The sequence below is a fragment of the Chiloscyllium punctatum genome, chromosome 16, assembly GCF_047496795.1.
Source record: "Chiloscyllium punctatum isolate Juve2018m chromosome 16, sChiPun1.3, whole genome shotgun sequence".
In the NCBI taxonomy this organism is placed as follows: Eukaryota; Metazoa; Chordata; class Chondrichthyes; order Orectolobiformes; family Hemiscylliidae; genus Chiloscyllium; species Chiloscyllium punctatum.
In genome coordinates, this window is record NC_092754.1 from 64,498,803 (window position 1) to 64,522,208 (window position 23,406).

Below are 23,406 nucleotides of genomic sequence, written 5' to 3' on the forward strand. Positions count from 1 at the left end.
CCTCAGAAAGTGCTCACTAATACGTCATGAAGTGCTTCCTCCGTACCTCAGAAGGTGCTCCCTCAATACCTCAGAGTACTCCCTCAGTACCTCATAATGTGCTCTCTCAGTACCTCAGAAAGTGCTCCCTCAATACCTCAGAAATTTCGACCTCAGTACCTCAGAAAGTGCCCCCTCAATACCTCAGAAAGTGATCTCCCAGTACCTCAGAAAGTGCTCACTCGTTACCACAGAAAGTGCTCCCTCAGGCGCTCAGACAGTGCTCCCTCAATACCTCAGAAAGTGCACGCTCAATACTTCAGAAAGTGCTGCCTCAGTACCTCAGACAGTGCTCCGCAATAACTCAGAAAGTGGTCCCTCAATATCTCAGAATGTGTTCCCTCAGTCCCTCAAAGAGTGCTTCCTCAATACCTCAGAAAGTGCTCCCTCAGTACCTCCGATAGTTCTCCGTCAATACCTCAAAAAGTGCTCCGTCCGTTCCACAAAAAGTCCTCCCTCGGTACCTCAAAATGTCCTCCCTCAGTACCTCAGACAGTACTCACTAATACGTCAGAAAGTGCTCCCTCAATAACTCAGAAAGTGATCTCCGAGTACCTCAGAAAGTGCTACTCTTTACCACAGAAAGTGCTCCCTCAGTCGCTCAGAAAGTGCTCCCTCAATACCTCAGAAAGTGCTTCCTCAGTACCTCAGAATGTGCTCCCTCAACACCTCAGAAAGTGCTCCATCAGTACCTCAGAAAGTGCTCCTTCAGTATCTCAGGACGTGCTGCCTCAGTACCTCAGAAAGCGCTCCCTCAGTACCTCAGACAGTGCTCTCTCAGGACCTCAGAAAGTGCTTCCTCAATATCTCAGATAGTGTTCCCTCATTCCCTCAAAGGGTGCTTCCTCAATACCTCAGAAAGTGCTCCCTCAGTACCTCAGATAGTTCTCCCTCATTACCTCAGATTGTACTCCCTCACTACCTCACAAAGTGCTCCCTCCGTACCTCAAAAAGTCCTTCCACAGTACCTCAGACAGTGCTCACGAATACATCAGAAAGTGCTCCCTCAATACCTCAGAAAGTGCACCCTCAATACCTCAGAAAGTGCTCCCTCAGTACCTCAGAATGTGCTCCTTCAGTACCTCAGAAAGAGCACCCTCAATACCTCATAAAGTGCTCACTCAGTACCTCAGTGTGTGCTCTCTCAGTACCTCAGAAATTGCTTCCTCAATACCTCAGAAAGTGCTCCCTCAGTACCTCAGAAATTACTCTCTCAATACTTCAGACAGTGCTCTCTCAGTACCTCAGAAAGTGCTCTCTCAATACCTCAGAAAGCGCTCCCTCAGTACCTCAAAAAGTTCTCCTCAAGACCTCACAAAGTGCTCCCTCCGTACCTGGAAAAGTCCTCCCACAGTACCTCAGACAGTGCTCACGAATACATCAGAAAGTGCTCCCTCAATACCTTAGAAAGTGCACCCTCAATACCTCAGAAGGTGCTCCCTCAGTACATCAGAGTGTGCTCTCTCAGTACCTCAGAAGTGCTCTCTCAGGAACTCAGAAAGTACTCCCACAGTAACTCAGAAAGTGCTCCCTCAATACCTCAGAAAGCGCTCCCTCAGTACCTCAAACAGTTCTCCCCAGTACCTCAGAAAATGCTCCCTCAAAAGCTCAGAAAGCGCTCCCTCAGTCCCTCAGAAAGTAGACCCTCAATACCTCAAAAAGTGCTCCCTCCGTACCTCAAAAAGTCCTCCCTCAGTAACTCAGAAAGTGCTCACTAATACGTCAGAAAGTGCTTCCTCAGTACCTCAGAAGGTGCTCCCTCAATACCTTAGAAAGTGCTCCCTCAGTACCTCAGAAAGTGCTCCTTCAATACCTCAGAAATTTCTACCTCAGTTCCTTAGAAAGTACTCCCTCTGTAACTCAGAAAGTGCTCCCTCAATACCTCAGAATGTGATCTCCCAGTACCTCAGAAAGTGCTCCCTCGTTACCACAGAAAGTGCTCCCTCAGTCGCTCAGAAATTGCTCCCTCAATACCTCAGAAAGTGCTTCCTCAGTACCTCAGAATGTGCTCCCTCAACACCTCAGAAAGTGCTCCCTCAGTACCTCAGAAAGTGCTCCCTCAGTACCTAAGACAGTGCTCTCTCAGTACCTCAGAAAGTTCTCTCTGAGTACCTCATAAAGTGCTTTCTCAAAACCTCAGAAAGTACTCCCTCCGTACCTCAGAAAGTGTTCCCTCAATACCTCATACAGTGCTCCCTCAATACCTAAGAAAGTGCTCTTTCAGAACCTCAGATAGTGCTCCCTCAGTACCTCAGGAAGTGCTCCCTCAGTACGTCAGGAAGAACTCCCTCAATACCTTAGACAGTGCTCTCTTAGTACCTCAGAAAGTGCTCCCTCAGTACCTCAGAAATTGCTCCCTCAATAACTCAGATAGTTCTCCCTCAGTACCTCAATAAGTGCTCCCTCAATATCTCAGAAAATGCTCTCTTAGTACCTCAGAAAGTGCTCCCTCAGTTCCTCAGAGAGTGCTCCTCCAATAACTTAGAAAGTGCTCCCTCAATACCTAAGATGATTCTCACCCAATACCTCAGAAAGTGCTCTCTCAATACCTCAGATATTTCTCCCACAGTACCTCAGAAAGTATTGCCTCAGTACCACAGAAAGTGCTCTCTCAACACCCCAGAAAGCGCTCCCTCAGTACCTCAAACAGTTCTCCCCAATACCTCAGAAAATGCTCCCTCAAAAGCTCAGAAAGTGCTCCCTCAGTAACTCAGAAAGTACTCCCTCAATACCTCAAAAAGTGCTCCCTACATACCTCGAAAGGTCCTCCCTCAGTGCATCAGAATGTGCTCACTGATACGTCAGAAAGTGCTCCTTCAGTACCTCAGAATGTGCTCTCGCAGTCCCTCAGAAAGTGCTCGGTCAATACCTCATAAAGTACTCCCTCATTACCTCAGAAAGTGCTCCCTCAATACCTCAGAAAGTGATCTCTCAGTAACTCAGAAAGTGCTCCCTCGTTACCACAGAAAGTGCTCCCTCAGCCGCTCAGAAAGTGGTCCCTCAATCGCTCAGAAAGTGCTGCCTCAGTACCTCAGACAGTGCTCCCCAATTCCTCAGAAAGTGCTCCCTCAACATCTCGGACAGTGTTTTCTCACTCCCTCAAAGAGTGCTTCCTCAGTCCCTCAGAAAGCGCTCCCTCAGTACCTCAGATAGTACTCCCTCAATACCTCAGACAGTGCTCCCTCAATACCTCAGAAAGTGCTGCCTCAGTACCTCAGAAAGTTCTCTCTCAGTACCTCAGAAATTGCTTCCTCAATACCTCAGACAGTGCTTCCTCAATACCTCAGAAAGTGCTCCTCAGTACCTCAGAAAGTGCTCCCTCAATACCTCAGAAGTTGCTCCCTCAGTACCTCAGGAAGTGCTGCCTCAGTACCTCAGAATGTACTCTCTCAATACCTCAGATAGTGCTCTCTCAGCACCTCAGAAAGTACTCTCTCAGTTCCTCAGAAAGTGCTCCCTCAATACCTCAGAAAGTGATCTCTCAGTCCCTCAGAAAGTGCTCCCACAATACCTCAGAAAGTGATCTCCCAGTACCTCAGAAAGTGCTCCCTCAGGCGCTCAGACAGTGCTCCCTCAATACCTCAGAAAGTGCACGCTCAATACTTCAGAAAGTGCTGCCTCAGTACCTCAGACAGTGCTCCGCAATAACTCAGAAAGTGGTCCCTCAATATCTCAGAATGTGTTCCCTCAGTCCCTCAAAGAGTGCTTCCTCAATACCTCAGAAAGTGCTCCCTCAGTACCTCCGATAGTTCTCCGTCAATACCTCAAAAAGTGCTCCGTCCGTTCCACAAAAAGTCCTCCCTCGGTACCTCAAAATGTCCTCCCTCAGTACCTCAGACAGTACTCACTAATACGTCAGAAAGTGCTCCCTCAATAACTCAGAAAGTGATCTCCGAGTACCTCAGAAAGTGCTACTCTTTACCACAGAAAGTGATCCCTCAGTCGCTCAGAAAGTGCTCCCACAATACCTCAGAAAGTGCTTCCTCAGTACCTCAGAATGTGCTCCCTCAACACCTCAGAAAGTGCTCCATCAGTACCTCAGAAAGTGCTCCTTCAGTATCTCAGGACGTGCTGCCTCAGTACCTCAGAAAGCGCTCCCTCAGTACCTCAGACAGTGCTCTCTCAGGACCTCAGAAAGTGCTTCCTCAATATCTCAGATTGTGTTCCCTCATTCCCTCAAAGAGTGCTCTCTCAGTACCTCAGAAAGTGCTCTCTCAATACCTCAGAAAGCGCTCCCTCAGTACCTCAAAAAGTTCTCCTCAAGACCTCACAAAGTGCTCCCTCCGTACCTGGAAAAGTCCTCCCACAGTACCTCAGACAGTGCTCAGGAATACATCAGAAAGTGCTCCCTCAATACCTTAGAAAGTGCACCCTCAATACCTCAGAAGGTGCTCCCTCAGTACATCAGAGTGTGCTCTCTCAGTACCTCAGAAGTGCTCTCTCTGGAACTCAGAAAGTACTCCCACAGTAACTCAGAAAGTGCTCCCTCAATACCTCAGAAAGCGCTCCCTCAGTACCTCAAACAGTTCTCCACAGTACCTCAGAAAATGCTCCCTCAAAAGCTCAGAAAGCGCTCCCTCAGTCCCTCAGAAAGTTGACCCTCAATACCTCAAAAAGTGCTCCCTCCGTACCTCAAAAAGACCTCCCTCAGTAACTCAGAAAGTGCTCACTAATACGTCAGAAAGTGCTTCCTCAGTACCTCAGAAGGTGCTCCCTCAATACCTTAGAAAGTGCTCCCTCTGTACCTCAGAAAGTGATCTCCCAATACCTCAGAAAGTGCTCCCTCGTTACCACAGAAAGTGCTCCCTCAGTCGCTCAGAAATTGCTCCCTCAATACCTCAGAAAGTGCTTCCTCAGTACCTCAGAATGTGATCCCTCAACACCTCAGAAAGTGCTCCCTCAGTACCTCAGAAAGTGCTCCCTCAGTACCTAAGACAGTGCTCTCTCAGTACCTCAGACAGTTCTCTCTGAGTACCTCATAAAGTGCTTTCTCAAAACCTCAGAAAGTACTCCCTCCGTACCTCAGAAAGTGTTCCCTCAATACCTCATACAGTGCTCCCTCAATACCTAAGAAAGTGCTCTTTCAGAACCTCAGATAGTGCTCCCTCAGTACCTCAGGAAGTGCTCCCTCAGTACGTCAGGAAGTACTCCCTCAATACCTTAGACAGTGCTCTCTTAGTACCTCAGAAAGTGCTCCCTCAGTACCTCAGAAATTGCTCCCTCAATAACTCAGATAGTTCTCCCTCAGTACCTCAATAAGTGCTCCCTCAATATCTCAGAAAATGCTCTCTTAGTACCTCAGAAAGTGCTCCCTCAGTTCCTCAGAGAGTGCTCCTCCAATAACTTAGAAAGTGCTCCCTCAATACCTAAGATGATTCTCACCCAATACCTCAGAAAGTGCTCTCTCAATACCTCAGATATTTCCCCCTCAGTACCTCAGAAAGTACTGCCTCAGTACCACAGAAAGTGCTCTCTCAACACCTCAGAAAGCGCTCCCTCAGTACCTCAAACAGTTCTCCCCAATACCTCAGAAAATGCTCCCTCAAAAGCTCAGAAAGTGCTCCCTCAATACCTCAAAAAGTGCTCCCTACATACCTCGAAAGGTCCTCCCTCAGTGCATCAGAATGTGCTCACTGATACGTCAGAAAGTACTTCCTCAGTACCTCAGAAGGTGCTCCCTCAATACCTCAGAATGTGCTCTCGCAGTCCCTCAGAAAGTGCTCGGTCAATACCTCATAAAGTACTCCCTCATTACCTCAGAAAGTGCTCCCTCAATACCTCAGAAACTGATCTCTCAGTAACTCAGAAAGTGCTCCCTCGTTACCACAGAAAGTGCTCCCTCAGTCGCTCAGAAAGTGGTCCCTCAATCGCTCAGACAGTGCTCCCCAATACCTCAGAAAGTGCTCCCTCAACATCTCGGACAGTGTTTTCTCACTCCCTCAAAGAGTGCTTCCTCAGTCCCTCAGAAAGCGCTCCCTCAGTACCTCAGATAGTACTCCCTCAATACCTCAGACAGTGCACCCTCAATACCTCAGAAAGTGCTCTCTCAGTACCTCAGATAGTGCTCCCTCAGTTCCTCAGAGAGTGCTACCCCAATAACTCAGAAAGTGCTCCCTCAATACCTCAGATGATTCTCACCCAATACCTCAGAACGTGCACCCTCAGTACCTCAGAATGTGCACCCTCAGTACCTCAGAATGTGCTCCCTCAATACCTCAGAAAGTGCTCTCTCAGTACCTCAGAATGTGCTCTCTCGTTACCTTAGAAAGTGCTTCCTCAGTTTCTCAGGACCTCAGAAATTGATACCTCAATACCTCAGAAAGTGCTGCCTCAGTACCTCAGACAGTGCTTCCTCAATTCCTCAGAAAGTGCTCCCTCAGTACCTCAGAAAGTGCTCCCTCAATACCTCAGAAAGTGCTCTCTCAGTACCTCAGAAAGTTCTCTCTCAGTACCTCAGAAATTCCTTCCTCAATACCTCAGACAGTGCTTCCTCAATACCTCAGAAAGTGCTCTCTCAGTACTCAGAAAGTGCTCCTCAGTACCTCAGAAAGTGCTCCCTCAATACCTCAGAATGTGCTCCTTCAGTACCTCAGAAAGTGCTTCCTCAATACCTCAGAAAGTGCTCCCTCAGTACCTCACAAATTACTCTCTCAATACTTCAGACAGTGCTCTCTCAGTACCTCAGAAAGTGCTCTCTCAGGACCTCAGAAAGTGCTCTCTCAAAACCTCAGAAATTGCTCCCTCAGTACGTCAAACAGTGCTTCCACAATACCTCAGAGAGTACTCCCTCAGTAACTCAGGATGTGCTCCCTCAGTACCTCAGACATTGCTCCCTCAATAACTCAGATAGTTCTCCCGCAGTACCTCAGAAAGTGCTCCGTCTATATCTCAGAAAATGCTCCCTCAGTACCTCAGAAAGTGCTCCCTCAATACCTCAGATATTTCTCCCTCAGTACATCAGAAAGAGCTCCCTCAGTACGTCAGAAAGTACTCCCTGAATACCACAGCAAGCGTTCCCTCAGTACCTCAAACAGTGCTCCCCAATACCTCAGAAAGTGCTCCCTCAAAAGCTCAGAAAGTGCTCCCTCAGTACCTCAGAAGGTGCTCCCTCAATACCTCAAAAAGTGCTCCCTCCGTACCTCAAAATGTCCTCCTTCATTTCCTCAGACAGTGCTCACTAATACGTCAGAAAATGCTGCATCAGTACCTCAGAAAGTACTCCCTATATACTTCAGACCGGGCTCCCTCAGTACCTCAAAAGTTGCTCTCTCAGTACCTCAGATATTTCTCCCTCAATACCACAGAAGGCGCTCCCTCAGTACCTCAAACAGTACTCCCCAATACCTCAGAAATTGCTCCCTCAATACCTAAGAAAGTGACCGCTCAGTACCTCAGACAGTACTCTCTCAATACCTCAGAAAATGCTCCCTCAGTACCTCAGAAAATGGTCCCCAATACCTCAGAAAGTGTACCCTCAATATCTCAGAAAGTGTTCCCTCAATACCTCAGACAGTGCTCTCTCAATACCTCAGAAAATGCTCCCTCAGTACCTCAGAAAATGCTCCCGCAACACCTCAGAAATTGCTCCCTCACTACCTCACAAAGTGCTCACGCAGTACCTCAGAATGTGCTCTCTCAGTACCTCAGAAAGAGCTTCCTCAATACCTCAGAAAGTGCTCCCTCAGTACCTCACAAATTACTCTCTCAATACTTCAGACAGTGCTCTCTCAGTACCTCAGAAAGTGCTCTCTCAGGACCTCAGAAAGTGCTCTCTCAAAACCTCAGAAATTGCTCCCTCAGTACGTCAGACAGTGCTTCCTCAATACCTCAGAAAGTACTCCCTCAGTACCTCAGGTTGTGCTCCCTCAGTACCTCAGACATTGCTCCCTCAATAACTCAGATAGTTCTCCCTCAGTACCTCAGAAAGTGCTCCGTCTATATCTCAGAAAATGCTCCCTCAGTACCTCAGAAAGTGCTCCCACAATACCTCAGATATTTCTCCCTCAGTACATCAGAAAGAGCTCCCTCAGTACGTCAGAAAGTACTCCCTGAATACCACAGCAAGCGCTCCCTCAGTACCTCAAACAGTGCTCCCCAATACCTCAGAAAGTACTCCCTCAAAAGCTCAGAAAGTGCTCCCTCAGTACCTCAGAAGGTGCTCCCTCAATACCTCACATCGTGCTCCCTCCGTACCTCAAAATGTCCTCCCTCAGTTCCTCAGACAGTGCTCACTAATGCGTCAGAAAATGCTGCATCAGTACCTCAGAAAGTACTCCCTCAATACTTCAGAACGGGCTCACTCAGTACCTGAAAAAGTGCTCTCTCAGTACCTCAGATATTTCTCCCTCAATACCACAGAAGGCGCTCCCTCAGTACCTCAAACAGTACTCCCCAATACCTCAGAAATTGCTCCCTCAATACCCAAGAAAGTGCCCCCTCAGTACCTCAGACAGTGCTCTCTCAATACCTCAGAAAATGCTCCTTCAGTACCTCAGAAAATGCTCCCCAATACCTCAGAAAGTGTTCCCTCAATATCTCAGAAAGTGTTCCCTCAATATCTCAGACAGTGCTCTCTCAATACCTCGGAAAATGCTCCCTCAGTACCTCAGAAAATGCTCCCTCAATACCTCAGAAATTGCTCCCTCAATACCTCAGGAAGTGCTCTCTCAGTACTTCAGAAAGTGCTGTCTCAGGACCTCAGAAAGTGATACCTCAATACCTCAGAAAGTGCTGCCTCAGTACCTCAGACAGTGCTTCCTCAATTCCTCAGAAAGTGCTCCCTCAGTACCGCAGAAAGTGCTCCCTCAGTTCCTCAGAAAGTGCTCCCTCAGTAACTCAGGAAGTGGTGCCTCAGTACCTCAGAAAGTATTCTCTCAATACGTCAGACAGTGCTTTCTCAGTACCTCAGACAGTGCTCCCTCAGTTCCTCAGAAAGTGCTCCCTCAGTAACTCAGGAAGTGCTGCCTCAGTACCTCAGAAAGTATTCTCTCAATACCTCAGACAGTGCTTTCTCAGTACCTCAGACAGTGCTCTTTCAGTACCTCAGATATTACTCCCTCAGTACCTCAGGAAGTGCTCACTCAGTACCTCAGAAATTGCTCCCTCAATAACTCAGATAGTTCTCCCTCAGTACCTCAATAAGTGCTCCCTCAATATCTCAGAAAATGCTCTATCAGTACCTCAGAAAGTGTTCCCTAAGTTCCTCAGAGAGTGCTCCCTCAATACCTCAGAAAGTGCTCCCTCAATAGATCAGTTGATTCTCCAACAATACCTCAGAAAGTGCTCCCTCAATACCTCAGATATTTCTCCCTCAGTACCTCAGAAAGTACTCCCTCAGTAACTCAGAAAGTGCTCTCTCAATACCTCAGAATGCGCTCCCTCAGTACCTCAAACAGTTCTCCCCAATACCTCAGAAAATGCTCCCTCAAAAGCTCAGGAAGTGCTCCCTCAGTCCCTCAGAAAGTACTCCCTCAATACCTCAGAAAGTGCCCCCTCAGAACATCAGAAAGTGCTCCCTCTGTAACTCAGGAAGTGCTACCTCAGTACCTCAGAAGGTACTCTCTCAATACCTCAGACAGTGCTCTCTCAGTACCTTAGACAGACCTCTCTGAGTACATCAGAAAGTGCAATTTCAATACCTCAGAAAGTACTCCCTCCATACCTCAGAAAGAGCTCCTTCAATAGCTCATACAGTGCTCCCTCAATACCTAAGAAAGTGCTCTTTCAGTACCTCAGATAGTGCTCCCTCAGTACCTCAGGAAGTGCTCCCTCAGTACGTCAGAAAGTACTCCCTCAAAACCTTAGACAGTGCTGTCTTCGTACCTCAGAAAGTGCACCCTCAGTACCTCAGAAATTGCTCCCTCAATAACTCAGATAGATCTCCCTCAGTACCTCAATAAGTGCTCCCTCAATATCTCAAAAAATGTTCTGTTAGTACCTCAGAAATTTCTCCCTCAGTTCCTCAGAGAGTGCTCGCTCAATACCTCAGATGATTCTCCCACAATAACTCAGAAAGTGCTCCCTCAATACCTCAGTTATTTCTCCCTCAGTACCTCAGAAAGTACTCCCTCAGTACCTCAGAAAGTGTTCTCTCAATACCTCAGAAAGCGCTCCCTCAGTACCTCAAACAGTTCTCCCCAATACCTCAGAAAATGCTCTCTCAAAAGCTCAGAAAGTGCTCCCTCAGTACCTCAGAAAATACTCCCTCAATACCTCAAAAAGTACTCCCGCCATACTCAAAAAGTCCTCCCTCAGTACCTCAGAAAGTGCTCGCTAATACGTCAGAAAGTGCTTCCTCAGTACCTCAGAAGGTGCTCCCTCAACACCTCAGAAAGTGCTCCTTCAGTACCTCTGCAAATGCTGCCTCAGTACCTCAGACAGTGCTCCCCAATACCTCAGAAAGTGCTCCCTCAATATCTAAGAAAGTGCTCCCTCAGTCCCTCAAAGAGTGCTTCCTCAATACCTCAGAAAGTGCTCCCTCAGTACCTCAGATAGTTCTCCCTCAGTACCTCAGATTGTACTCCCTCAATACCTCAAAAAGTGCACCCTCCGTATCAAAACGTCCTCCCTCTGTACCTCAGAAAATGCTCACTAATACGTCACAAAGTGCTTCCTCAGTACCTCAGAAGGTGCTCCCTCAACACCTCAGAAAGTGCTCCCTCAGTTCCTCAGAAGGTGCTCCTTCAGTACCTCAGAAAGTACTCTCTCAATACCTCAGACAGTGCTTTCTCAGGACCTCAGAAAGTTCTCTCTGAGTACCTCAGAAAGTGATTTCTGAGTACCTCAGAAAGTACTCCCTCCGTACCTCAGAAAGTGCTCCTTCAATAGCTCAGACAGTGCTCCCTCAATACCTAAGAAAGTGCTCTTTCAGTACCACAGATAGTGCTCCCTCAGTACCTCAGGAAGTGCTCCCTCAGTACGTCAGAAAGTGCTCCCTCAATACCTCAGAAAGCACTCCCTCAGTACCTCAAACCGTTCTCCACAATACCTCAGAAAATGCTCCCTCAAAAGCTCAGAAAGCGCTCCCTCAGTACCTCAGAAAGTACTCCCTCAACACCTCAAAAAGTGCTCCCTCCGTACCTCAAAAAGTCCTCCCTCAGTACCTCAGAAAGTGCTCACTAATACGTCAGAAAGTGCTTCCTCAGTACCTCAGAAGGTGCTCCCTCAACACCTCAGAAAGTGCTCCCTCAGTACCTCAGAAAGTGCTCCTTCAGTAACTCAGGAAGTGCTGCCTCAGTACCTCAGAAAGTACTCTCTCAATACCTCAGAAAGTGCTCCCTCAGTACCTCAGATAGTTTTCCCTCAGTACCTCAGATTGTACTCCCTCAATACCTCAAAAAGTGCTCCCTCCGTATCAAAAAGTCCTCCCTCTGTACCTCAGAAAATGCTCACTAATACGTCAGAAACTGCTCCCTCAGTTCCTCAGAAAGTGCTCCCAACAATACTTCAGAAAGTGCTCACGCAGTACCTCAGAATGTGCTCTCTCAGTACCTCAGAAAGTGCTTCCTCAATACCTCAGAAAGTGCTCCCTCAGTACCTCACAAATTACTCTCTCAATACTTCAGACAGTGCTCTCTCAGTACCTCAGAAAGTGCTCTCTCAGGACCTCAGAAAGTGCTCTCTCAAAACCTCAGAAATTGCTCCCTCAGTACGTCAGACAGTGCTTCCACAATACCTCAGAAAGTACTCCCTCAGTAACTCAGGATGTGCTCCCTCAGTACCTCAGACATTGCTCCCTCAATAACCCAGATAGTTCTCCCGCAGTACCTCAGAAAGTGCTCCGTCTATATCTCAGAAAATGCTCCCTCAGTACCTCAGAAAGTGCTCCCTCAATACCTCAGATATTTCTCCCTCAGTACATCAGAAAGAGCTCCCTCAGTACGTCAGAAAGTACTCCCTGAATACCACAGCAAGCGCTCCCTCAGTACCTCAAACAGTGCTCCCCAATACCTCAGAAAGTGCTCCCTCAAAAGCTCAGAAAGTGCTCCCTCAGTACCTCAGAAGGTGCTCCCTCAATACCTCAAAAAGTGCTCCCTCCGTACCTCAAAATGTCCTCCCTCATTTCCTCAGACAGTGCTCACTAATACGTCAGAAAATGCTGCATCAGTACCTCAGAAAGTACTCCCTATATACTTCAGAACGGACTCCCTCAGTACCTCAAAAATTGCTCTCTCAGTACCTCAGATATTTCTCCCTCAATACCACAGAAGGCGCTCCCTCAGTACCTCAAACAGTACTCCCCAATACCTCAGAAATTGCTCCCTCAATACCTAAGAAAGTGACCGCTCAGTACCTCAGACAGTGCTCTCTCAATACCTCAGAAAATGCTCCCTCAGTACCTCAGAAAATGGTCCCCAATACCTCAGAAAGTGTACCCTCAATATCTCAGAAAGTGTTCCCTCAATACCTCAGACAGTGCTCTCTCAATACCTCAGAAAATGCTCCCTCAGTACCTCAGAAAATGCTCCCTCACTACCTCATAAAGTGCTCACTCAGTACCTCAGAATGTGCTCTCTCAGTACCTCAGAAAGTGCTTCCTCAATACCTCAGATAGTGCTCCCTCAGTACCTCACAAATTACTCTCTCAATACTTCAGACAGTGCTCTCTCAGTACCTCAGAAAGTGCTCTCTCAGGACCTCAGAAAGTGCTCTCTCAAAACCTCAGAAATTGCTCCCTCAGTACGTCAGACAGTGCTTCCTCAATACCTCAGAAAGTACTCCCTCAGTACCTCAGGTTGTGCTCCCTCAGTACCTCAGACATTGCTCCCTCAATAACTCAGATAGTGCTCCCTCAGTACCTCAGAAAGTGCTCCGTCCATATCTCAGAAAATGCTCCCTCAGTACCTCAGAAAGTGCTCCCACAATACCTCAGATATTTCTCCCTCAGTACATCAGAAAGAGCTCCCTCAGTACGTCAGAAAGTACTCCCTGAATACCACAGCAAGCGCTCCCTCAGTACCTCAAACAGTGCTCCCCAATACCTCAGAAAGTACTCCTTCAAAAGCTCAGAAAGTGCTCCCTCAGTACCTCAGAAGGTGCTCCCTCAATACCTCACATCGTGCTCCCTCCGTACCTCAAAATGTCCTCCCTCAGTTCCTCAGACAGTGCTCACTAATGCGTCAGAAAATGCTGCATCAGTACCTCAGAAAGTACTCCCTCAATACTTCAGAACGGGCTCACTCAGTACCTGAAAAAGTGCTCTCTCAGTACCTCAGATATTTCTCCCTCAATACCACAGAAGGCGCTCCCTCAGTACCTCAAACAGTACTCCCCAATACCTCAGAAATTGCTCCCTCAATACCCAAGAAAGTGCCCCCTCAGTACCTCAGACAGTGCTCTCTCAATACCTCAGAAAATGCTCCTTCAGTACCTCAGAAAATGCTCCCCAATACCTCAGAAAGTGTTCCCTCAATATCTCAGAAAGTGTTCCCTCAATATCTCCGACAGTGCTCTCTCAATACCTCGGAAAATGCTCCCTCAGTACCTCAGAAAATGCTCCCTCAATACCTCAGAAATTGCTCCCTCAATACCTCAGGAAGTGCTCTCTCAGTACTTCAGAAAGTGCTGTCTCAGGACCTCAGAAAGTGATACCTCAATACCTCAGAAAGTGCTGCCTCAGTACCTCAGACAGTGCTTCCTCAATTCCTCAGAAAGTGCTCCCTCAGTACCGCAGAAAGTGCTCCCTCAGTTCCTCAGAAAGTGCTCCCTCAGTAACTCAGGAAGTGGTGCCTCAGTACCTCAGAAAGTATTCTCTCAATACGTCAGACAGTGCTTTCTCAGTACCTCAGACAGTGCTCCCTCAGTTCCTCAGAAAGTGCTCCCTCAGTAACTCAGGAAGTGCTGCCTCAGTACCTCAGAAAGTATTCTCTCAATACCTCAGACAGTGCTTTCTCAGTACCTCAGACAGTGCTCTTTCAGTACCTCAGATATTACTCCCTCAGTACCTCAGGAAGTGCTCACTCAGTACCTCAGAAATTGCTCCATCAATAACTCAGATAGTTCTCCCTCAGTACCTCAATAAGTGCTCCCTCAATATCTCAGAAAATGCTCTATCAGTACCTCAGAAAGTGTTCCCTAAGTTCCTCAGAGAGTGCTCCCTCAATACCTCAGAAAGTGCTCCCTCAATAGATCAGTTGATTCTCCAACAATACCTCAGAAAGTGCTCCCTCAATACCTCAGATATTTCTCCCTCAGTACCTCAGAAAGTACTCCCTCAGTAACTCAGAAAGTGCTCTCTCAATACCTCAGAAAGCGCTTCCTCAGTACCTCAAACAGTTCTCCCCAATACCTCAGAAAATGCTCCATCAAAAGCTCAGGAAGTGCTCCCTCAGTCCCTCAGAAAGTACTCCCTCAATTCCTCAGAAAGTGCCCCCTCAGAACATCAGAAAGTGCTCCCTCTGTAACTCAGGAAGTGCTACCTCAGTACCTCAGAAGGTACTCTCTCAATACCTCAGACAGTGCTCTCTCAGTACCTTAGACAGACCTCTCTGAGTACATCAGAAAGTGCATTCTCAATACCTCAGAAAGTACTCCCTCCATACCTCAGAAAGAGCTCCTTCAATAGCTCATACAGTGCTCCCTCAATACCTAAGAAAGTGCTCTTTCAGTACCTCAGATAGTGCTCCCTCAGTACCTCAGGAAGTGCTCCCTCAGTACGTCAGAAAGTACTCCCTCAATACCTTAGACAGTGCTGTCTTCGTACCTCAGAAAGTGCACCCTCAGTACCTCAGAAATTGCTCCCTCAATAACTCAGATAGATCTCCCTCAGTACCTCAATAAGTGCTCCCTCAATATCTCAGAAAATGTTCTGTTAGTACCTCAGAAATTTCTCCCTCAGTTCCTCAGAGAGTGCTCGCTCAATACCTCAGATGATTCTCCCACAATAACTCAGAAAGTGCTCCCTCAATACCTCAGTTATTTCTCCCTCAGTACCTCAGAAAGTACTCCCTCAGTACCTCAGAAAGTGTTCTCTCAATACCTCAGAAAGCGCTCCCTCAGTACCTCAAACAGTTCTCCCCAATACCTCAGAAAATGCTCTCTCAAAAGCTCAGAAAGTGCTCCCTCAGTACCTCAGAAAATACTCCCTCAATACCTCAAAAAGTACTCCTGCCATACTCAAAAAGTCCTCCCTCAGTACCTCAGAAAGTGCTCGCTAATACGTCAGAAAGTGCTTCCTCAGTACCTCAGAAGGTGCTCCCTCAACACCTCAGAAAGTGCTCCTTCAGTACCTCTGCAAATGCGGCCTCAGTACCTCAGACAGTGCTCCCCAATACCTCAGAAAGTGCTCCCTCAATATCTAAGAAAGTGTTCCCTCAGTCCCTCAAAGAGTGCTTCCTCAATACCTCAGAAAGTGCTCCCTCAGTACCTCAGATAGTTCTCCCTCAGTACCTCAGATTGTACTCCCTCAATACCTCAAAAAGTGCTCCCTCCGTATCAAAACGTCCTCCCTCTGTACCTCAGAAAATGCTCACTAATACGTCACAAAGTGCTTCCTCAGTACCTCAGAAGGTGCTCCCTCAACACCTCAGAAAGTGCTCCCTCAGTTCCTCAGAAGGTGCTCCTTCAGTACCTCAGAAAGTACTCTCTCAATACCTCAGACAGTGCTTTCTCAGAACCTCAGAAAGTTCTCTCTGAGTACCTCAGAAAGTGATTTCTGAGAACCTCAGAAAGTACTCCCTCAATACCTCAGAAAGTGCTCCTTCAATAGCTCAGACAGTGCTCCCTCAATACCTAAGAAAGTGCTCTTTCAGTACCACAGATAGTGCTCCCTCAGTACCTCAGGAAGTGCTCCCTCAGTACGTCAGAAAGTGCTCCCTCAATACCTCAGAAAGCACTCCCTCAGTACCTCAAACCGTTCTCCACAATACCTCAGAAAATGCTCCCTCAAAAGCTCAGAAAGCGCTCCCTCAGTACCTCAGAAAGTACTCCCTCAACACCTCAAAAAGTGCTCCCTCCGTACCTCAAAAAGTCCTCCCTCAGTACCTCAGAAAGTGCTCACTAATACGTCAGAAAGTGCTTCCTCAGTACCTCAGAAGGTGCTCCCTCAACACCTCAGAAAGTGCTCCCTCAGTACCTCAGAAAGTGCTCCTTCAGTAACTCAGGAAGTGCTGCCTCAGTACCTCAGAAAGTACTCTCTCAATACCTCAGAAAGTGCTCCCTCAGTACCTCAGATAGTTTTCCCTCAGTACCTCAGATTGTACTCCCTCAATACCTCAAAAAGTGCTCCCTCCGTATCAAAAAGTCCTCCCTCTGTACCTCAGAAAATGCTCACTAATACGTCAGAAAGTGCTCCCTCAGTTCCTCAGAAAGTGCTCCTTCAGTACCTCAGAATGTGCTCTCTCAGTCACTCAGAAAGTGCCCCGTCAATACCTCAGAAAGTACTCCCTCAATACCTCAGAAAGTGATCTCTCAGTACCTCAGAAAGTGATCTCTCAGTATATCAGAAAGTGCTCCCTCGTTACCACAGGAAGTTCTCCCTCAGTCGCTCAGAAAGTGCTCCCTCAATACCTCAGAAAGTGCTGCCTCAGTACCTCAGACAGTGCTCCCCAATACCTCAGAAAGTGCTCCCTCAACATCTCAGAAAGTGTTTCCTCACTCCCTCAAAGAGTGCTTCCACAATACCTCAGAAAGTGCTCCCTGAGTACCTCAGATAGTCCTCCCTCAATACCTCAGACAGTGCTCACTAATACGTCATAAAGTGCACCCACAATACTTCAGAAAGTGCTCCCTCAAGACCTCACAAAGTGCTCTCTCAGTACCTCAGAATGTGCTCCCTCCTTACCTCAGAAAGTGCTTCCTCAGTCCCTCAGAAAGTGCTCCCTCAATACCTCCGAAAGTGCTGCCTCAGTACCTCAGACAGTACTCCCCAATACCTCAGAAAGTGCTCCCTCAGTACCTCAGAAAGTGCTCTCTCAGTACGTCAGAAATTGCTCCCTCAATACCTTAGAAATTTCTACCTCAGTACCTCAGAAAGTACTCTCTCAGTATCTCAGAATGTGCTCCCTCAATACCTCAGAAAGTGATCTCTCAGTACCTCAGAAAGTGCTCACTCATAACCTTAGAATGTGCTCCTCAGTCCCTCAGAAAGTGCTCCCTCAATACCTCAGAAAGTGCTCTCTCAGTACCTCAGAAAATGCTCCCTCAGTACCTCAGATAGTGCTTCCTCAATACCTCAGAAAGTGCTCCCTCAGTACCTGAGAAAGTGCTCTCTCAGGAACTCAGAAAGTGCTCCCTCAACACCTCAGAAAGTGCTCCCTCAGTACCTCAGACAGTGCTTCCTCAATACCTCAGAAAGTGCTCCCTCAGAACATCAGAAAGTGCTCCCTCTGTAACTCAGGAAGTGCTGCCTCAGTACCTCAGAAAGTACTCTCTCAATACCTCAGACAATGCTCTCTCAAGAATTCACCCTCAGTACCTCAGAAAGTGCTCACTAATACGTCAGAAAGTGCTTCCTCAGTACCCCAGAATGTGCTCTCTTAGTCCCTCAGAAAGTGCTCCGTCAATACCTCAGAAAGTACTCCCTCAGTACCTGACAAAGTGCTCCCTCAATACCTCAGAAAGTGATCTCTCAGTACGTCAGAAAGTGCTCCCTCGTTACCACAGAAAGTGCTCCCTCAGTCGCTCAGAAAGTGCTCCCTCAATACCTCAGAAAGTGCTGCCTGAGTAACCTCAGACAGTGCTCCCCAAAAGCTCAGAAAGTGCTCCCTCAACATCTCAGAAAGTGTTTCCTCACTCCCTCAAAGAGTGCTTCCTCAATACCTCAGAAAGTGCTCCCTCAGTACCTCAGATAGTACTCCCCCAATACCTCAGACAGTGCTCACTAATACGTCAGAAAGTGCTTCCTCAGTACCTCAGAAAGTGCTTCCTCAGTACCTCAGAAAGTGCTCCATCAATACCTCAGAAAGTGCTCTCTCAGTACCTCAGAAAATGCTCCCTCAATACCTCAGAAATTGCTCCCTCAATACCTCAGAAAGCGCTCCCTCAGTACCTCAGATAGTGCTCCCTCAATACCTCAGAAAGTGCTCCCTCAGTACCTGAGAAAGTGCTCTCTCAGGAACTCAGAAAGTGCTCCCTCAACACCTCAGAAAGTGCTCCCTCAGTACCTCAGACAGTGCTTCCTCAATAACTCAGAAAGTGCTCCCTCAGAACCTCAGAAAGTGCTCCCTCTGTAACTCAGGAAGTGCTGCCTCAGTACCTCAGAAAGTACTCTCTCAATACCTCAGACAGTGCTCTCTCAGTACCTTAGACAGACTTCTCTGAGTACATCAGAAAGTGCATTCTCAATACCTCAGAAAGTACTCCCTCCATACCTCAGAATGAGCTCCTTCAATAGCTCATACTGTGCTCCCTCAATACCTAAGAAAGTGCTCTTTCAGTACCTCAGATAGTGCTCCCTCAGTACCTCAGGAAGTGCTCCCTCAGTACGTCAGAAAGTACTCCCTCAATACCTTAGACAGTGCTGTTTCGTACCTCAGAAAGTGCACCCTCAGTACCTCAGAAATTGCTCCCTCAATAACTCAGATAGATCTCCCTCAGTACCTCAATAAGTGCTCCCTCAATATCTCAGAAAATGTTCTGTCAGTACCTCAGAAAGTTCTCCCTCAGTTCCTCAGAGAGTGCTCGCTCAATACCTCAGATGATTCTCCCACAATACCTCAGAAAGTGCTCCCTCAATACCTCAGTTGTTTCTCCCTCAGTACCTCAGAAAGTACTCCCTCAGTACCTCAGAAAGTGTTCTCTCAATACCTCAGAAAGCGCTCCCTCAGTACCTCAAACAGTTCTCCCCAATACCTCAGAAAATGCTCTCTCAAAAGCTCAGAAAGTGCTCCCTCAGTACCTCAGAAAATACTCCCTCAATACCTCAAAAAGTACTCCCGCCATACTCAAAAGGTCCTCCCTCAGTACCTCAGAACGTGCTCGCTAATACGTCAGAAAGTGCTTCCTCAATACCTCAGAAGGTGCTGCTTCAGTACCTCAAATAGTTCTCCCTCAGTACCTCAGATTGTACTCCCTCAATACCTCAAAAAGTGCTTCCTCCGTATCAAAATGTCCTCCCTCTGTACCTCAGAAAATGCTCACTAATACGTCAGAAAGTGCTTCCTCAGTCCCTCAGAAGGTGCTCCTTCAGTACCTCAGAAAGTACTCTCTCAATACCTCAGACAGTGCTTTCTCAGTACCTCAGAGTGTTCTCTCTGAGTACCTCAGAAAGTGCTTTCTGAGTACCTCAGAAAGTACTCCCTCCGTACCTCAGAAAGTGCTCCTTCAATAGCTCAGACACTGCTCCCTCAATACCTAAGAAAGTGCTCTTTCAGTACCTCAGGTAGTGCTCCCTCAGTACCTCAGGAAGTTCTCCCTCAGTACGTCAGAATAGACTCCCTCAATACCTTAGACAGTGCTCTCTCAGTACCTCAGAAAGTTATCTCTTAGTACCTCAGAATATGCTCCCTCAATACCTAAGCAAGTGCTCCCTCAGTTCCTCAGAGAGTGCTGCCTCAATACCTCAGAAAGTGTTCCCTCTATATCTCAGATGATTCTCTCCCAATACCTCAGAATGTGCAACCTCAATACCTCAGATATTTCTCCCTCAGTACCTCAGAATGTGCTCCCTCAGTACGTCAGAAAGTACTCCCTCAGTACCTCAGAAAGTGCTCCCTCAATACCACAGAAAGAGCTTCCTCAGTACCTCAAAAAGTGATCCCCAATATCTCAGAAAGTGATCCCTCAGAAGCTCAGAATGTGCTCCCTCAGTACCTCAGAAGGTGCTCTCTCAATACCTCAAAAACTGCTCCCTCTGTACCTCAAAAAGTCCTCCCACAGTACCTCAGTCAGTGTTCACTAATACGTCAGAAAGTACTTCCTCAGTACCTCAGAAAGTGCTCCCTCAATACCTCAAAAAGTGCTCCCTCAATACCTCAGAAAGCGCTCCCTCAATACCTCAAACAGTTCTCCCCAATACCGGAGAAAATGCTCCCTCAAAAGCTCAGACAGTGCTCCCTCAGTACCTCAGAAAGTACTCCCTCAATACCTCAAAAATTGCTCCCTCCATACCTCAAAAATTCCTCCCTCAGTACCTCAGACAGTGCTCACTAATATGTCAGAAAGTGCTTCCTCAGTACCTCAGAAAGTGCTATCTCAGAACCTCAGAAAATGCTGCCTCAATACCTCAGAAATTTCTACCTCACTACATCAGAAAGTACTCCCTCAGTACCTCAGAAAGTGCTCCCTCAATACCTCAGAAAATGATCTCTCAGTACCTCAGAAAGTGCTCCCTCGTTTCCTCAGAAAGTGCTCCCTCAGTCCCACAGAAAGTGCTCTCTCAGTACCTCAGAAAGTGCTCCCTCTATACCTTAGATGATTCTCCCCCAGTACCTCAGAAAGAGCTTCCTCAGTACCTCAGACAGTGCTCACTAACACATCAGAAAGTGCTTCCTCAGTACTCAGAAATTACTCCCTCAATACCTCAGAAAGTGCACCCTCCATACATCAGAATGTGGTCCCTCAATACCTCAGAAAGTGCTCCCTCAATATCTCAGAAAGTGATCTCTCAGTAACTCAGAAAGTGCTGCCTCAGTACCTCAGAAAGTGCTCCCCAATACCTCGGAAAGTGCTCCCTCAATATCTCAGAAAGTGTTCCCTCAGTCCCTCAAAGAGTGCTTCCTCAATACCTCAGAATGTGCTCACTAAATAGCTCAGATAGTTCTCCCTCAGTACATCAGATAATGCACCCTCAAATCCTCAGACAGTGCTTCCTCAATACCTCAGAAAGTGCTCCCTCAGTACCTCAGACAGTGCTCCCTAATACCTCAGAATGTGCTCCCTCAGTACCTCAGAAAGTGCTCTCTCAGTACGTCAGAAATTGCTCCCTCAATACCTTAGAAATTTCTACCTCAGTACCTCAGAAATTGCTCCCACAATACCTCAGAAATTCCTACCTCAGTACCTCAGAAAGGATCCCGCAATACCTCAAAACGTCCTCCCACCGTACCTCAGACAGTGCTCACTAATACGTCAGAAAGTGCTTCCTCAGTACCTCAGAAAGTGATCTCTCAGTACCTCAGAAATTGCTCCCTCGTTACCTCAGAGAGTGCTCCCTCAGTCCCTCAGAAAGTGCTCCCTCAATACCTCAGTAAGTGCTGCTTCAGTACCTCAGACAGTACTCCCCAATACCTCAGAAAGTGCTCCCTCAATATCTCAGAATTTGCTCCCTCAGTACCTCAGAATGTGCTCCCTCAATACTCAGAATATGCTTCCTCAGTACCTCAGAAAGTGCTCCCTCAATACTCAGAATGGGCTCCCAAACTACCTCAGAAAGTGCTTCCTCATTACCTCAGGAAGTGCTCCCTCAATACCTCAGAAAGTGCTCTCTTCGTACCTCAGAAAGTGCTCGCTCAATACCTCAGAAAGGTCTACCTCAGTACCTCAGGATTTGCTCTCTCAGTACCTCAGAAAGTGCTCCCTCAAGACCTCACAAAGTGCTCTCTCAGTACCTCAGAATGTGCTCCCTCCTTACCTCAGAAAGTGCTTCCTCAGTCCCTCAGAAAGTGCTCCCTCAATACCTCAGAAAGTGCTGCCTCAGTAACTCAGACAGTACTCCCCAATACCTCAGAAAGTGCTCCCTCAGTACCTCAGAAAGTGCTCTCTCAGTACGTCAGAAATTGCTCCCTCAATACCTTAGAAATTTCTACCTCAGTACCTCAGAAAGTTCTCCCTCAGTACCTCAGAATGTGCTCCCTCAATACCTCAGAAAGTGATCTCTCAGTACCTCAGAAAGTGCTCACTCATAACCTTAGAATGTGCTCGTCAGTCCCTCAGAAAGTGCTCCCTCAATACCTCAGAAAGTGCTCTCTCAGTACCTCAGAAAATGCTCCCTCAATACCTCAGAAATTGCTCCCTCAATACCTCAGAAAGCGCTCCCTCAGTACCTCAGATAGTGCTCCCTCAATACCTCAGAAAGTGCTCCCTCAGTACCTGAGAAAGTGCTCTCTCAGGAACTCAGAAAGTGCTCCCTCAACACCTCAGAAAGTGCTCCCTCAGTACCTCAGACAGTGCTTCCTCAATAACTCAGAAAGTGCTCCCTCAGAACCTCAGAAAGTGCTCCCTCTGTAACTCAGGAAGTGCTGCCTCAGTACCTCAGAAAGTACTCTCTCAATACCTCAGACAGTGCTCTCTCAGTACCTTAGACAGACTTCTCTGAGTACATCAGAAAGTGCATTCTCAATACCTCAGAAAGTACTCCCTCCATACCTCAGAATGAGCTCCTTCAATAGCTCATACTGTGCTCCCTCAATACCTAAGAAAGTGCTCTTTCAGTACCTCAGATAGTGCTCCCTCAGTACCTCAGGAAGTGCTCCCTCAGTACGTCAGAAAGTACTCCCTCAATACCTTAGACAGTGCTGTTTCGTACCTCAGAAAGTGCACCCTCAGTACCTCAGAAATTGCTCCCTCAATAACTCAGATAGATCTCCCTCAGTACCTCAATAAGTGCTCCCTCAATATCTCAGAAAATGTTCTGTCAGTACCTCAGAAAGTTCTCCCTCAGTTCCTCAGAGAGTGCTCGCTCAATACCTCAGATGATTCTCCCACAATACCTCAGAAAGTGCTCCCTCAATACCTCAGTTGTTTCTCCCTCAGTACCTCAGAAAGTACTCCCTCAGTACCTCAGAAAGTGTTCTCTCAATACCTCAGAAAGCGCTCCCTCAGTACCTCAAACAGTTCTCCCCAATACCTCAGAAAATGCTCTCTCAAAAGCTCAGAAAGTGCTCCCTCAGTACCTCAGAAAATACTCCCTCAATACCTCAAAAAGTACTCCCGCCATACTCAAAAAGTCCTCCCTCAGTACCTCAGAACGTGCTCGCTAATACGTCAGAAAGTGCTTCCTCAATACCTCAGAAGGTGCTGCTTCAGTACCTCAAATAGTTCTCCCTCAGTACCTCAGATTGTACTCCCTCAATACCTCAAAAAGTGCTTCCTCCGTATCAAAATGTCCTCCCTCTGTACCTCAGAAAATGCTCACTAATACGTCAGAAAGTGCTTCCTCAGTCCCTCAGAAGGTGCTCCTTCAGTACCTCAGAAAGTACTCTCTCAATACCTCAGACAGTGCTTTCTCAGTACCTCAGAGTGTTCTCTCTGAGTACCTCAGAAAGTGCTTTCTGAGTACCTCAGAAAGTACTCCCTCCGTACCTCAGAAAGTGCTCCTTCAATAGCTCAGACACTGCTCCCTCAATACCTAAGAAAGTGCTCTTTCAGTACCTCAGGTAGTGCTCCCTCAGTACCTCAGGAAGTTCTCCCTCAGTACGTCAGAATAGACTCCCTCAATACCTTAGACAGTGCTCTCTCAGTACCTCAGAAAGTTATCTCTTAGTACCTCAG